This window comes from Ambystoma mexicanum, chromosome 4q, assembly GCF_040938575.1.
Source record: "Ambystoma mexicanum isolate Mex_15411 chromosome 4q, UKY_AmexF1_1, whole genome shotgun sequence".
Lineage (NCBI taxonomy): Eukaryota > Metazoa > Chordata > Amphibia > Caudata > Ambystomatidae > Ambystoma > Ambystoma mexicanum.
Window position 1 is genome coordinate 967,110,605 of NC_090928.1, and position 15,124 is coordinate 967,125,728.

General features: G+C 45.2%; 1 long non-coding RNA gene across 2 annotated transcripts in view; it reads left to right on the forward strand.

Annotated features, from left to right (window-relative positions):
* LOC138467131 (uncharacterized) overlaps window positions 1–15,124 on the forward strand; it is a 238,592-nt gene that overhangs the window by 107,506 nt on the left and 115,962 nt on the right. For both annotated transcript variants that reach the window (XR_011268062.1, XR_011268063.1), the window contains exon 4: window positions 7,799–7,954. This is a non-coding gene — a long non-coding RNA (uncharacterized lncRNA). The remainder of the gene's footprint in view (window positions 1–7,798; window positions 7,955–15,124) is intronic.

The window sequence follows — 15,124 nt, forward strand, 5'->3', positions numbered from 1 at the left end:
CTCTACCTGCTTTGACATAAAAAGAACCATGTGTAAATCATTAGAACAGAACAAAGCACAACGGCTAACCTATGGCCTGACAGCAACCCTACCTGAGACACAAGTACATTATAATAACTTTTTTTATTTACATAGTGCTTTTACCCAAAGCGCTTTACATAGAACAAATGTTACATACATTTATATTACCCAATAGAAGATGTTACTCAGGAAGAAAGCCCGAGTCGACCTTGCCGGGATTTGAACCTGTGAATCAAACAGATTGCACGAACGAGAGCTCAACCTACTGAGCTATCTTACCAGCTGTATGAATTAGTTGAACAATCCATTTCACAGTCATTTCACGGAAACAAGTATTTCATCTGAGTACATAAAACTCATGTACCGCTGTGCAGTGCATTAAATCTTCAGAAATTCAAATGAGAACAAAAAAAAAATACTTTCAGGCAGCGTTGAGTAAAGCTGTCAACTTTAAACCATGGCCATTTTGCGTCGGCTGCGTTTTTTCCCCCACTTTCCTGCCAGAATCTCACATAAGTGACACAACCCACGTTTCGCCTCCCATCTCTCTTGAGCAGGGCATTATTCGTCGACAGTAGCCGATTCCTTCACGCAGATTAGGCCGCAAATGGCCGGGTCCGCTCCCTGAGCATTTCGCTTCATTCATCACTGTGGTTTTTTTTTGGGTTGATTTTTGTTTTGTTTTGTTTTAACGCCAGTGACACTAGGCACCTGCTGTACTGCCTGCCATGTGAAGTATGGGGCTATACGAATTCCAGAAAAGAGGGAATGTGGAACACTGGCCATACAAACCAGCAGTGCTGGGATCCATGAATGGAATATTGTCAGGGCAGATGACCTGGTCAAGTCATAATGAATTCATTACTAGCACACTTTACAGGAAACAAATGGAGGGGGGGGGCAAGCCCAGAATCGCACCACTTCATTCCTAAATCCTATTTGTCTCAATGACTTGACCCACCCCTTTACCCTTCACTTTGTTTTATTTTAGAAAAGCCCACGCATTTATTTGTTTAAGATGTACAGTACACATACAAGTGCTTGGATGGTGCAGAGACCACAAAAACTAGTATTAGGCGCTACTATGAACAAGAGCGCAGGGTCTGGATGAGCCGGGATTTTAGCCGTTTCCGGAGCGAGGAGGTGAAATGTGTCTAGGTGGTAAAAGCAACCCAGTGGTCTACAGATGGGAACGGTTTAAGTTATGTTTAGGGCAAATGGCTCATTTGTAGGAGAGGGCACGTGTGTGCATTACATGTGGGCGGCGCGCCTTCTGTAATAATGGATCGGTCAGAGTGAGGGGACTACGTTACAAGAATGTACTGCTTTTCGCGTTTCTTCTCTGCTTGACTGCAAAAGGTCAAATTCAGAAAATGTGTAAGCCAGAAAAGGCATTAACCTGCACATAGAGACTTAGGACCGCCTTTTGGTTTTTCCAAATTCGAATGTTAAAGCATCGCAGCGGTATTTCAAAATGAGTGCGTTTTTTTACGACTCTGTGACCTGCCTGTAAACATATGTGGGGAGAGGTGTTAAGGGTAATAATTGAGGTGGGGGCAAAGTGGGGCTCCAGGGGTGTCCCATCTGCATATATTTGCTGAAATATGGCTTAAAAGGACAAAATATTAGATGGATTTGGAGTCGATCAAATCTCCTTGATGAAGTCACATTCTCTCTCTCTCTCTCTCTCTCTCTCTCTCTCTCTCTCCCTCTCTCTCTCTCTCTCTCTCTCTCTGTTTTCTTTCTCTCTACCCCCTCTCTCTCTCTCCTTTTCTCTCTCTCTCTCTCTCTCTCTCTCTCCATATAATAGGTAGTATAAATAGGGTGACCAGATTTAAAAAGTAACAGACCGGGACAGGGCAACTAACATAAAAGTAGGAATAGCGCTTGAAAGTGGCTGTCAAGGCACTACATTTCAGTAGTGGTTGGAGCAGAAGGAGGTTCAAGTGTTATTGGTGGAATAAACATATATTATAATTATTTTATGACAAATTACCACCAGCTTTGAAGCACTACACTTGTGTTTAAGCGCTTTACAAATAATTACAATCACAATCTTAATTTGTAAAATGTCACATTCCTACTGTTTGAGATTGTGCATTCCTGCCTGCCAGCTAAGAAGACCTACTACCAAAAACCGGGAACAATGCAGTGAAAAAAATAATCTTGAGAAAGGGGGACAGAGCAGAGCACCCGATTACGGGACAGTCCCGGCAAAACTCTTAACTATAAAGGAACAACTTTATGGCACTCATTTCCTTGGTGACTTTCCTACTTATTATCATCAGTGTGCCGTCTGCCCTCTGTTCGTTCTGTTGTGATCGTCTGGGGTCACTGTGACAAATGTACACATTTATAAACATTTACATTGCACACACCTGCACCCCCCATAATGACGTCCTAGAGCGATGGAAGTGCGTGCGAGTGATTCTATGCATAGCTTTGAAATCGCCTTCCTTTGCAAGTCAGGGCCAGCGTTTTACACTCATATTTAGTTATAAAATGGCCATATCCCGCCTGTGACCCCTCCACGGCCACCCCACACAAAAATGATGCCCCATCTGATCTCAACTGCATTTCAATGGAATGTGCAAATAAATAGTGTCAATATTTAAAAGCATGAGGACTTCATTACAATGTTGATAGGCTCGGAGCTGTGTGCTGCAGTTTGGGGGGGGTATGTTTAGTTGCGTCTCGTGCATCTGGTTGCCCGAGTTCACCTTGTATATGTTTGAGAGGGTATATGTGGTGGACGTGCAGTAAGTATCGCGTGTGTGTTACTGGACGTTCATGATTGTGTTGGGTGCACCACATATGTACTGTGCGTGATTATGTGTGAATATATAGTTCATGTTGCTCATGTCTGTATGTGGTTGGTTGGCGCAGTATATATATGTGTGTGTCTGCCTGTGTATGTCTCTGCAGAGAATGTGTATCTTGGATGTGTCTGTGAGTTGGTCTTTGCTTATGTAGATGCGACATGCAAACATGTGTTTTGTTAGTGTAACAATCAAGCGAGTAATGTGTATGTGTGTGTTTCGTGTGTATCTATGTTGTGGATGGTATGTCGTGGTGTAGGTGTGCGGAGACGGAGTAAGTGTTCTGAGTATTTGTTTGTGATGCATTATGGAGGCACCTGTGTGTGTGTGTGTGTGTGTGTCAAATCTTTGTCTGCTGTATGTGTGCATTTGGTTTGGGTATCTGCTGGTGTGTGTTATCCACCTATGTGCCTTAGTAGGTGCAGCGTGTTTCCATACCAGTATATCAGCGCATATGGGCCAATTTACCAAATTACTGTGAATGCAAGCAGATGTCCAAGGCCAAATGATAATGTTGTGTTATTATATAGCACTTACTTGTAAGAGCTTCATATAGGCCAAATATACCTACAAACTCACTCAACCTGTGTTGGTACTCACTCAACCTCAGCAGGATAAAAGGCTGACCTCTCTGGGAGCTGAACCTGCAACCTGCAGAGCACACGCACATTGCAGTAGTGAGCGCTGAACCCACTGAGCTATCTTACCGGCTATAGCTATCAGAAAACTAGCCACTTAAGAAACACAGAGCCACATGCTGCTGACCACAGCCCAGGAGCCCCAATTTTAAATTAGGGGTAGCAAGGGAGACCACAGGGGTAGCAAGGGAGGCTTCAGGGGTCACCAGGCAGAGCCCTGGCAACCCCTACATGACATCCATGCCAGATGTGGTTTGATTTACAAATACCCGTTTCATTACCTTGCGCTATCTATTGCCTGACATATGTGGGAATTTGCTCCTCTACCTGTTACTAAATGGGTGCAGCAACGTTCACAGAGAATGATCAGGAGCCGATTGTGTTTGAGCTAGCTTTACCATAGCTGGGAGCAGGCTGTACCAGTTATGCTGTACGGCCCCTTGGGCATCAGAGCTGGTTGTATTTGTTGGGCAATATGGGCATGAGCGAAATGTAACTGTATCCGTTTTGGAAGCTGGCTGTACCTGTTCATTGGCATGAATAGTTAGGTAAAGAGTATTGCATGCTGCTACATTGCTCTCAAAGCATTTAGGCTTCCTTGATAGAGATGGATTGTGGCCCTGCCCATGGTAAAACATGACTTTTTTTCTGTGGGGAGGGGTTGCAACTGGGGGAAAAGATGAGGGAAAAAGTGTCAGTACTGAAAAGTCAGTTGAGCTGGGAGCAGCCTCGGACTGGCCTGTAGGACAATAGGCCCAGGGCCAACCAAAAACACAAAATGCTGGTGTGGGACCGTTTTTTTGGCCAAAGTGGGACCCTTATTGGCCTATGTGGGCCAGTTTGATGAGTTAATTCACACTGCGACTAGTAGTTTTGACCAGTGTTGCTTGCTGAATAAATATTCTTTAAAATATACAATTTGCATGTCACTTTATCAAAAAGCTCCGCCTGGGTACTATTCAAACAGTATCACAAAAGGACTGAAAAGCCATTTGCAACTGCGGGCCACTTTTTCTTTGGTGCCTGAGACAATTGCATGGCCCAGTCTGACCCCGGATGATAGCTAGCCTTTGTTGCTGACTGTGTGCAGTTCGGAAGCACCCCACAGTATTTTTGTCGAGGGCATAGGGGCATTGGTATCCCGAAAGGGGTCACTTTTTCTGAGGCAAGGGGTGGGCCACTTTTTTGAGGGGAGTGGTGGGCCACTTTTTTTTTGTTGTCCGGGCCTATTTCTTGTCCCAGTCCGACCCTGCTGTGAAGCAGCGGAGTGCCTTCACATCGACACGTCTACTTGGGAGCAGGGGTCAGACATCTTCCTGCTGTAAGCGTCTGACCAGCCTGTGACTGTGAGGCAGCAGAGTGCCTTCAAACAGACACGTCTACTTGGGAGCAGGGGTCAGACATCTTCCTGCTGTAAGCGTCTGACCTGCTCAGCCTGTGACTGTGAAGCAGCGGAGTGCCTTCGCATCGACACGTCTACTTGGGAGCAGGGGTCAGACATCTTCCTGCTGTAAGCGTCTGACCTGCTCAGCCTGTGACTGTGAGGCAGCAGAATGCCTTCAAACAGACACGTCTACTTGGGAGCAGGGGTCAGACATCTTCCTGCTGTAAGCGTCTGACCTGCTCAGCCTGTGACTTGAAGCAGCAGAGTGCCTTCAAATAGACACGTCTACTTGGGAGCAGGGGTCAGACATCTTCCTACTGTAAGCGTCTGACCTGCTCAGCCTGTGACTGTGAGGCAGCAGAGTGCCTTCAAACAGACACGTCTACTTGGGAGCGGGGGTCAGACATCTTCCTGCTGTAAGCGTCTGACCTGCTCAGCCTGTGACTGTGAGGCAGCAGAGTGCCTTCAAATAGACACGTCTACTTGGGAGTGGGGGTCAGACATCTTCCTGCTGTAAACCTCCACGCAGCAGCAGGAGCAGAGCAGCAGCTTTGAGGTCCTGCATCTATGTGTTACATGTCTTTATAACGAACCCTTTTATGAGGAATGCACTGATATTGAATATTTTATAATGAAAACATAACACATTTCTTTTTTTAATTGGGGGGGGTTCTCCCAAACACCTGTTTCCCACCCCTAATAACCCACCCCAACTGTGTCCCTGCAAGATTGAAACCTTTATCTCACCCCTAAATGCATTCTTCGTTATAAAATATTCGATATAAAGTAATTCTTCATAACATTTTCGATATACACACTGCATAGCACAGATAAGCAGGGGAGCCCGCTTTGGTACCCCATACGTGTGTGCTGCCCCATTGGACCCATTTTGGCCGATTTCAGCAATTACAAAGATTCTCCCTGTATACTGCCTAAAATATTCCCTCCCAACTACAGCAGGATGCATTAACATAAAGGGGAGAGAGAGAGAGAGAGAAAGAGAGAGAGAGAGAGAGAGAGAGAGAGAGAATCACTTGTTCTCTCGGTAGCAAAAGCAATGGCTTAGAGACATCTCATAGGTGTATCACTGGATGTCTATTTGCATTTCCTCTGCTACTGCCACCCACCGTGGGGGGCAGCACTGTCGGCAAATAGCAGAAAGAGCCCAGTACAAGGATTCATTACTGTCGCACTGGCATGCTTTGTAGAGAGTGAAGTAGAGACTGTAGCAATGCAATACCAAAGGTCTAAATGTTGCAAATTAGTTGGGAATGTACTGGCGTGTTGAGACTTGAATGGTGGGTGGGGAGGTGTCAAATATACGTTTCCCTTGATAAACTAGTCAGTTTCATGGATTCCTTGGGATAGCGTTCATTGTGTCTTTACACTGACATATTCTTGTTCTAAATTGTAATTGGTTATTTATAATTTCTGAACGCAGACCTGGGGATCGAACCTGTGTTGCTCCATGACGTCTTTCTTCCAAGGCGAGCACATTGCCCCTGAGCTTTCCTTCTAGCCCGACAGCAGCGATCAGTAATGATGGGCAAGCTGAATAAAGTATTCATTCATTCATCAGGGGGTGGCCATTGCATATGTAAGTACAGAGAAGTCGACCTGTCTAATATTAGTAGCTGCTTGAGGTCATATGGGTATGTTCCATGCTAGTACTGCACTTGCCACTTCCCCTCCTGATCATATAAACCATGACGTCCTGCTTTCCCACCTTACAGAAACTTTCATCCTGGCGCTCCACTTGCCTGGCTGTTAAGTATTTCTCTCTCACAGGGCGGCTGCAGTAGCCATCACCTACCTTAGCAAGCCAGGGCCCACCACAGGCTCACGCCCTTCTCGCAGGGCTGCACCATAGGCAGCTCCTAAATAGGGGCCCAACTCTCGAGTGCCTTCTGCCTACTTCTCCCCACCCTCATAAGGAAGCGTATCATGGTAGGGAGCGTCAGCACAGCTCATCTCCCATTTTCAAGACGCAAATAGAACTCTGTGTCGCCCAACCACTTTAGGGCATGCATAGTTCTGTTTGCTTTCGCACACCATCGTGCCACACCGTGCAGTAATGAAAGAAAATACAGAGTACCCACACAAAACCATGACACCAATTTGTAGCACAGATGCCCGACGCCCCCCGCCCCTTGCTTGTGGCTTGTGGCTGTACAGACTGTGCCGCACCCAGGCTTCAGTTGTGCAAAGGATGAAATAGAAGCACCTTGTGCTTTGCTGAGCACCTGCTTGCCATAAATCGCACGAGCGGTTTAATCATTACTAGTGGTGCTCTGGCTTACAATGCCCTCTGGCCTGACATGAAGACATCACCTGCAATGGGGTGGGTATGCTGTGTTGCCGTACAATCCAAGCACATCCAATTGATGGTCATACAATTCCCTGTGTAGCCCAGTGCATTTTGTTCATCACCCTTTATCATCACAGTCCATGCAAGGATGGTATTCGATAGGTCTGTGAGAAGGTTAAAGCTATATCTTAACGTACCTTAAAATAATCTTTACAGAGATCCAAATTCATAGATTGACATTACAGTTTGAAAGGACGCATGCTTAGCTGACTTTGAGACGATACATTTCCGTGCTGAAATACAGATGTTGAGTGCAGCGGCCCTTGGTTACATTCGTATGTATCACCTGAGCGCCCGGGAGCGCCCGGGATAGGTGAGTACTCCCATACTTGATGTTTCCGTTGTCCTGTTAGTAAGCTGCTGCTCCTTGGATGCGTGTAATTTTTTAACAGCCCTCAGTTACATCTAGTGCACTGCCAGATGGGACTAGGGGATCATTCCTTCAGGCAAGGTTTCCCTCCTGCTTGATATTTTGTGTTGTGCTGAACCTTTTACAATATCAGGAGTGAATGAATTAAGATTGTGTAGTGCTAGTATGACTACATTGTATTTTCCGCTTGCTTTGTAGATCTTGTCCTACATGGCTCTTCAGCAAATCCCTCATAAGAGCCATTGAAGTTGAGATCCTTATACGGAAGAGGAATTGTGTGTCTTCCTACATCTCTAGTAAGACAATGTTTGGCAATATGCGTCGTCACTATTTTTGATTGCTCAGGACAGCAAGGTAATACTATATTATTAAATATGTCATTATAGGTAGTCATTGAAGATATTCCCCCAGTCTGAACTGACTAGTGCTTTCTATTTTTTCTCGGTTATTTGAACAAGAATCTCGGTGAGCTGTAGCCTGTTTTTCTGGCTTGTTTTTTATCTTTCCCTTTTGTGGATTTATTTCGTATTTGTATTAGAGCTTGATAGTCCCCTTCCTTCTCCGTTTAACACAGGGTTGGGGCCCTGAAGAAGGCGATGTATCGATTCTCCGCCGAAACATATTTTCTATGCCAACCCTGGGACTGCAACTTACCTGTTGTTTTGTGATCTTAATGTATTGGTTGACCTCCTGAAGACACTTAACCCTGTGACTGCAACTTATTTGTTGTGTTGTTTTCTGATATTAATATAGTTGTCAGAGGCGTAGACAGGGTAGGGCCTGAGCAGGCAAGGCCCACCCACAATCTGTAAATGCCCACTTATTTACAGATGTGAATGTCACTGTGGTGGGCCCAATTACATTACATTCAGGCCCCACTTGTTGGACAATCCTGGCTACGCCTCTGACAGTTGTTGATCTCCTTGAGACACCATTTGCTGAAGTATGACATTGGTTGTAATTAATGTTGTTGATCTGGGACTGGAATAGATTTATGGATCTCTAAAGAGACCTTTGTAGATGAATAGTGTTAGCATTCTCACTTCACTCTTATTTCATGTTTGCACTATGTTTTGGAGGTAGTAGTTAGGTGTTATGCCAACATGTGTAAATATTTGTGTACTATGAATTGTGATATATGATGTTTTTATTATTTTCTCTTCTTTTCAAATTGGATAGGTGACCACTTTTGTTAATAAAATAAGGGTCACACAAGCAATTAATTAAGTATTTCTTTCCAATGTCCCCAAAGTGGCCTAATGGGAGATTGAGTGCCAGTAAAATATTTACATTTATTGATTTATTAACTTGTAAATTCCATAGTGATGTATCAATATTCTCAGAAAGGAACAACTTCTTGTGAATTTGAATGTCACATTTTCAACAAATAGAATATGAAGCATGCCTTTGTCGCATAATAATAAACAATGGGGCTACTGTTTCATACATTATCTTATGCTGTCATCAAGTTCTGAATGTACATTCACAAACACAACAGTCCATTATTTGGCCCCAGGAAGAATTGCATTGTGGTATGTGTAGTCTTCCATTCAAGGCGAGGTAAAATAACGCTAAAATTGTATTCTTTTACCTTAAAATATGTATCTAATGATTTATATATTTGTCTGAATTCTTTATTATGATGTGTGTACTTTTAAAGTCATCGCTCTAAAGGTATTGTTGAAAGCCAAACATGGGTTCGAAGAGGGGAAAGGAGGCTGAGAGGGCAAGTGGGTCATGATGGTTTTCCAGGTCCAGGGATGTTAAGTGAGAGGTTGCTAGCCTGGAGACTGGAGAAGTTGTTCTCCTTGTCCCCAACCTTTTGCTGATTTTGTTAACATTTGAAGACCTCGGAAATTGCTTACTCTCACATCCTCATGACCTCCCCAGTAAATTGGCACTAGTGTGATCAGATGATAAGGCAATTCTGCAGTGGAAGGGCTTTGATCTGTGTGCCCCAGGCCGAATCCCTACTCAAACGGGAGGCCTTGAGGTCAAAGCATGAGGCATTCTTTTAGTATTTAGCTCATCTTAAGTTTTTTTAAAAGAAGATTTGTTTGGCGATTCATTTTTCCTGACAGTCAAAATAATCCTCATCTGTAGCATCTTCGTTAAAGGCAGATTGCTAGTAAGGACAATTTGATGACATATATGCATCATAAAAATAAAAGGATTCACGAAACTGATTAAAAAACAAGAGCTACGTTCAGTTGTCAAAACGCAATCACAATATTTTTGCACTGCGTTCCAAAGTCAGATGGTGTGAGATGGTGTTTCAAACCAAAGTTGCAAAAGAACCAGCAGCAAACAATATTTCTATCAACTACAGCTGGGAAGATGTGTTCAAGTGCTTGATTGGCACACTGGTCTCAAAACACGCCTCTGAAACTCAAACAAAACCTTGCAAGTGATTCAGCTCACAATGTCTGCATCCTAAAAAAAAAGCCTTACTCATGAAATTGCCTTTGACGAATCATGGGATTGTGTCCCTTCTCCTCAGGGGGGAGCCAGCATCTTTGGGACTAGGAAGGTGTGCCCGCTACGCAAAACACTCCCTATGGTGCAGGGAAAGTGGGATCTCATGGGGGGTGATAACCCTTTAGGGGACAAGCAATCCCAGGTGAAATGTTTGTAGCATCTCCCTTTACGCAAGAGTTCCAATAATGTGTTGGATACATGAGGGATGAACATATTAATAATGTATAGGGGCCTTTAACTGTGCTTGGCTTGGCTGCTGGCTCCACCCTGATGTCAGAAACAAGGAACCAATGGTGTTGCATCTCTTTTTGCAGAGAGGAACGTAAAAAGGCTGAGACCCATATCTGCAAGGAGAGAGCCAGCCAGAGCAAGACCGTGCACAGCAAAAGCCTGCCCTGTAGTTCTGAGCCAAACCATCCTGGAGGCAGGACCAAGTTAAATACGTGGTGGGCGGAGGACTCCCAGAACTGTGGAATGCTGCTGAGTCCACGAAGGTGGAGAGCCCAAGACACCCAGGTCTCCTGAATGGAGAGACCGAACAGCCGCAGGGGCGGTGCACCAGATTTCACGAGCAACTATACCCGGACTAAAAACTGCTGCGAGAGAGCTGCCGACCATAGAAGCACAGTTCTGCAGCTAGTGGATGCTAACACTGAGAAGAGGGAGGAGGATGGCAGATGTACGAAGCACTCCCCAAAGGGGTCAAGGAAAATCACTCACACAGAACCCACATGTCCAGTGAAGCCAGGTTACTCATGCAAGGCTGAGGAGCCCACTACCCCACGAGGGAATGAGGGCAGTATGCAACCTACAAGACCAGTGAGGCCGAACACTGAACAAACCAGTAGCCTACAGAGGAATGAGAATAGCGAGAAACTGAAACTGGCTAAACAGCCAGCGGCTCCATGCTGGGATACCAGAGACGTAAAAAGAAATAGAAACACCCAGGAGAGGCAAACCTAAAAGAAAGACCCCAAGAGGGGTAAGAGCCACAAGAGTTTGAAATGGCCTGAAGTAACAGAGAGCTCCATCCAGGCTGCAAAACCATTAACCTGGGGGCTTGGACCTGAAACACAGACCCTTAAGAGGTTAATAGCCACCAGAGAATCAAAATGTGTGAAATACCAGAAGGCCCAGTCCGGGTTGAGAAGCCAATGCACTCGTGGAGGGTAGAGAATCATAATAAGTTGAGGCTGGCATTAGAGCCAGAGGGTCCATGTAGGGCCAACAAAGCCCATTGCTTAAAATAAACTGGAATGCCCTGCAGAGCTGAGGATAGGACACAAATTACAAAGCCGAATGACTTACTAATTAAAGGGCATTTGAGGAATGAACATTCTAAGTTGAGCAGCACTTTGATGAGGGGGTCAGAAGTTCCCTTTTGTATAGAAAATCAATGCACTTGTTTGAACTATATGAGCAGGCCCAGGCCTGAAAGACCAAGAGGAGAATTTGAGAGACAATTTGGGAAGGGGTCAAGAACCAACCTGCACGAGCCAAAAAAAAGGGGGAGTAACAACCCTTCTCCATGGTAAGTTATGTTTTCCTTATTGTTAGTGGTACAGTCAGTCCATAGGACAGAATAGGTTTGGACAGAGGGCAAGGTTTATGTGTGTAAGACGTCCCGACAAGCACCCTGTTTGTTACTTTGTAGAATAGGAAACCTTCATCATATACCTCACCTACCCAATAGACTGGCAGCAATTATGTCCATTGTCATGTCCGGACTTGACTATGCAAACTCCCTTTACCTGGGTGCACCGGACTACCAACTAAAGAAACTCCAAAGAGTCCAAAACTCTGCAGCCAGTCTCCTCCTTGCCCTCGGACGAAGGGATCACAGCTCACCTGCACTCAGCACACTACACTGGCTCTCGATTGGGTGACAGGCCACCTTCAAAATCCTGTGCATTACTCACTGAGCTGTGCACAAAGACGGCCACAAATACTTACAAGAAAAGATTACACCTTTCCTCCCAACCTGCACTCAATTGTCAAGCACTGCCCTCCTAGTGGTCCCTCCCTCCATTTCAGCCAGGAACGGAGGGTCCGCCTACTCAACCCTGGCACCAGCAATTTGGAAAGCACTGCCCCTCCCCCATTTGACACATCCAAGACTACTAGAAAGCATTGGAAACCTGACTCTTCCCCTAAATGATGCAAAGGACAGATTTGGCCTTCGGTCCCTCATGATACCATGCCTCCCGCCCAACCCCCACGGCTAAGAAATGGCCTAGAATCCAACACTAGGCACAGGAAAGAATGACTGTGACACAGAGACCCGGTTGCCAATAACAATTGTGTTTAACGTAATAATCATATTGGCTCCTTACATGTTCGGAAATTAATGACCAAGCAGCACCTATGCACTAACGTGTTGACTGTCTTTACCCTGTATTTGTCTGGAAATTAATAACCAGGACTCCAAACCCAGGGCTTAATGGCACTTATGCTCTAAAGCGTTGATTGCACTTGCTCTTTGTCTTCTACCAGGTACTCTCAGATCAGGTGCTGTCTCTGGCAAGTTCAATTCTCGTAAGGAACAATGATGCAGTGTTGCTCACAATTCAAACCATAAACTAGTACAGGAAAACTCGACCTTCCTCTGTAAATGAATACCTGGGACTCTGAACCCAGGGCCTATAAGCACTTATATTCTAACATTACGACTGGGCTGGCGTTGTTTCACTGGCAATGTACCATGCTCTGAAAACAGGTGAGGAATCTGGCGAGGCAAGCTCATCTAAGTGACAATGACAAGCTGTTGCTTAATACTCAAACTGTACACTACACCAGGAATACTTAGCCATCCGCTACACCTAAACATGTCAGACAGGCACAACACTAAAAGCACGGCCTGGTTTTGACACTGGACCTTTCAGGTTCATTGAGTACCCAACCATGTGTACAGGAGGGCGGAGCGTCCTCTGACGGGCCCATAGGTCAGAGCTCACCCTCTAGTACATTTAAGACTAGATAGCTGCACCTTGAGGAGGCTAGGGTGCAGGATTCTATTACTCCGACACACTTCAATAAGGAAAACTCAAAAGTGCAAAAAACGGGGAAACAAATGGTAATCAACAGTGTCGCGATCGCCTGTCTCGCTTCAACTTCCAAGTTCTTCATTCAAACAGAAATAGTTATAGCAAAAATTCATCATCATTGACGTGTAACACTCATAATTTTGACATGAAATTCTATTGGTTGGAAAAGGTAACTTAGGTATAGGTGCTATATCTATGTATGGTAATAAGGCATGAGGATTGGATAATTCTTATCGGGTGGGCGTCTACGCCCTTCCACTACATCACTCATGATAGACGTCACTACATGCACAACGTCCAATTGGCTCTACAAGCTATAGGACCCTAGATTATTTGGTCCATTTTGATTGGGTGGGTTACACCCCTAGGCATAAATCTCCACTTTAATTAGCGGCATGTAGAATGGACACCCAGATGCGGAGTGCCCAAGTTTCACCCTGCCTCCCTTCCATCAATCAGAACCTTTAAGGCTATGTGTCAATTAGTTGGCTGAGGATGGCCTCGAAACTGTAGCTCTTATCAGGAAAAGTTATGGCATCCTCGGGTTCTGGGTGACATCAGGCGTTGGTACCTCTCTGCCCTTGGCTGGCCACGTGTCGGTTCACCGTGAATCTGCTTCCTTTTCTCTCTTTTCTCTCTTTTCGTGTATTTAATTCTTTCATAGCCTCGCCACCTGCCTGGGGCCTCCTTATCACGACCTTCCCTGGCTGGCTGGTATGCTCTTAGGTTTTGTTTCTCTGGCGTAGCCGCTCCCCTCCCTTCCTGGAGTTGACCTCAAATTCCGAGGCATTGAGCTGCTTCTTACTGAGTTGCTTCTTACTAAGTTTCGATTCCGCTCCTTCCTTCGGCTTTGGCTGGAGTAAGACTCTTGGCCTAGTTTACACCTTGCAATCTGGGCTTGATTCTGCTTTACAAAATGGAGTCGCACTTGTATAGTGTGCTTCATTGAGGTAGATATATGGTTGGCGCTTGCCACTCTAAGCTTCTACTAAGCATTGCAAGCAGTACCGTTTACTTAGCTTCTTGCGTCTCGAGCCTATTTACATGCATTCAGTCATTTGCACAATTCGGTTCTGGTTACGTTCGTTGTGCGGCAGCGTTGTATCTTCTTATACGTCTATTTCATTATTATTCTTTACATTTCGTCCTTGTGTATCATCTTTTGCTTGTCGTTTTATGTACATCACGTCCGTCTGGGTTCTTATGTCATCACCATTTGCATCCATTAAGGCTCTGTGTGCCTCTTCGGGCACTGTTTGTAAGTAGTCTTCGTTTCATGTCAGCTGCTGGTATGGTTGTCTCAATGGATACTGTGTAGCCCATGGTTGTCTGGTGATAGGTGCTTCAATAGGTATACAGGTCCTTCTGATAGGTACTGTACAGAGCCCCACTGTGGCTCTCTGTTGGTTTATATGCTCCTTATACGTCACATACCTTGGCGAGTGTGCTTCAGGTACCTTGAAATGTGGGGCTGGGGTGTAGGCCTTTTTCTGGGACCTCCTCTACACATGTATGGATGAAGAACTTGTAATTCCGACACAACATAGCTGGATGTAACTGCTCATCGAGAAGGGGTTAACTTATAAGCAATTGCTTGCTCAAGTAGGCACAGGGATGGCGGACTGCAGATCTGCAATCGCTTTGGCCCAGTAAAGCACCAGGACTGTTACCACTAGAATGGCCAGTACCCTTCACTGCCGCCGCCATGCCTAGACCTAGATACGCAACACTCTAAAGCATAGGGAAGCTAATAACCTGTTAGACCAGGTTTGGTAAACTGACAAACTCAACATTGATGATATTGTGAAGCCATGGAGAGATATGGCCATGGCAGAATTCACACTAGACTGAAAATTTCCGGGAAAACAAAAGCACCAAACCTCTATAATAGGGAGCAAAAGTTATCTCGGCAGGCACAGGAAGGTAATCAGGAACATGGGACCTCTTCCAACTGCACATATATTCACACATACCTACCAATATGCCTATTCTCTCCTCTGCA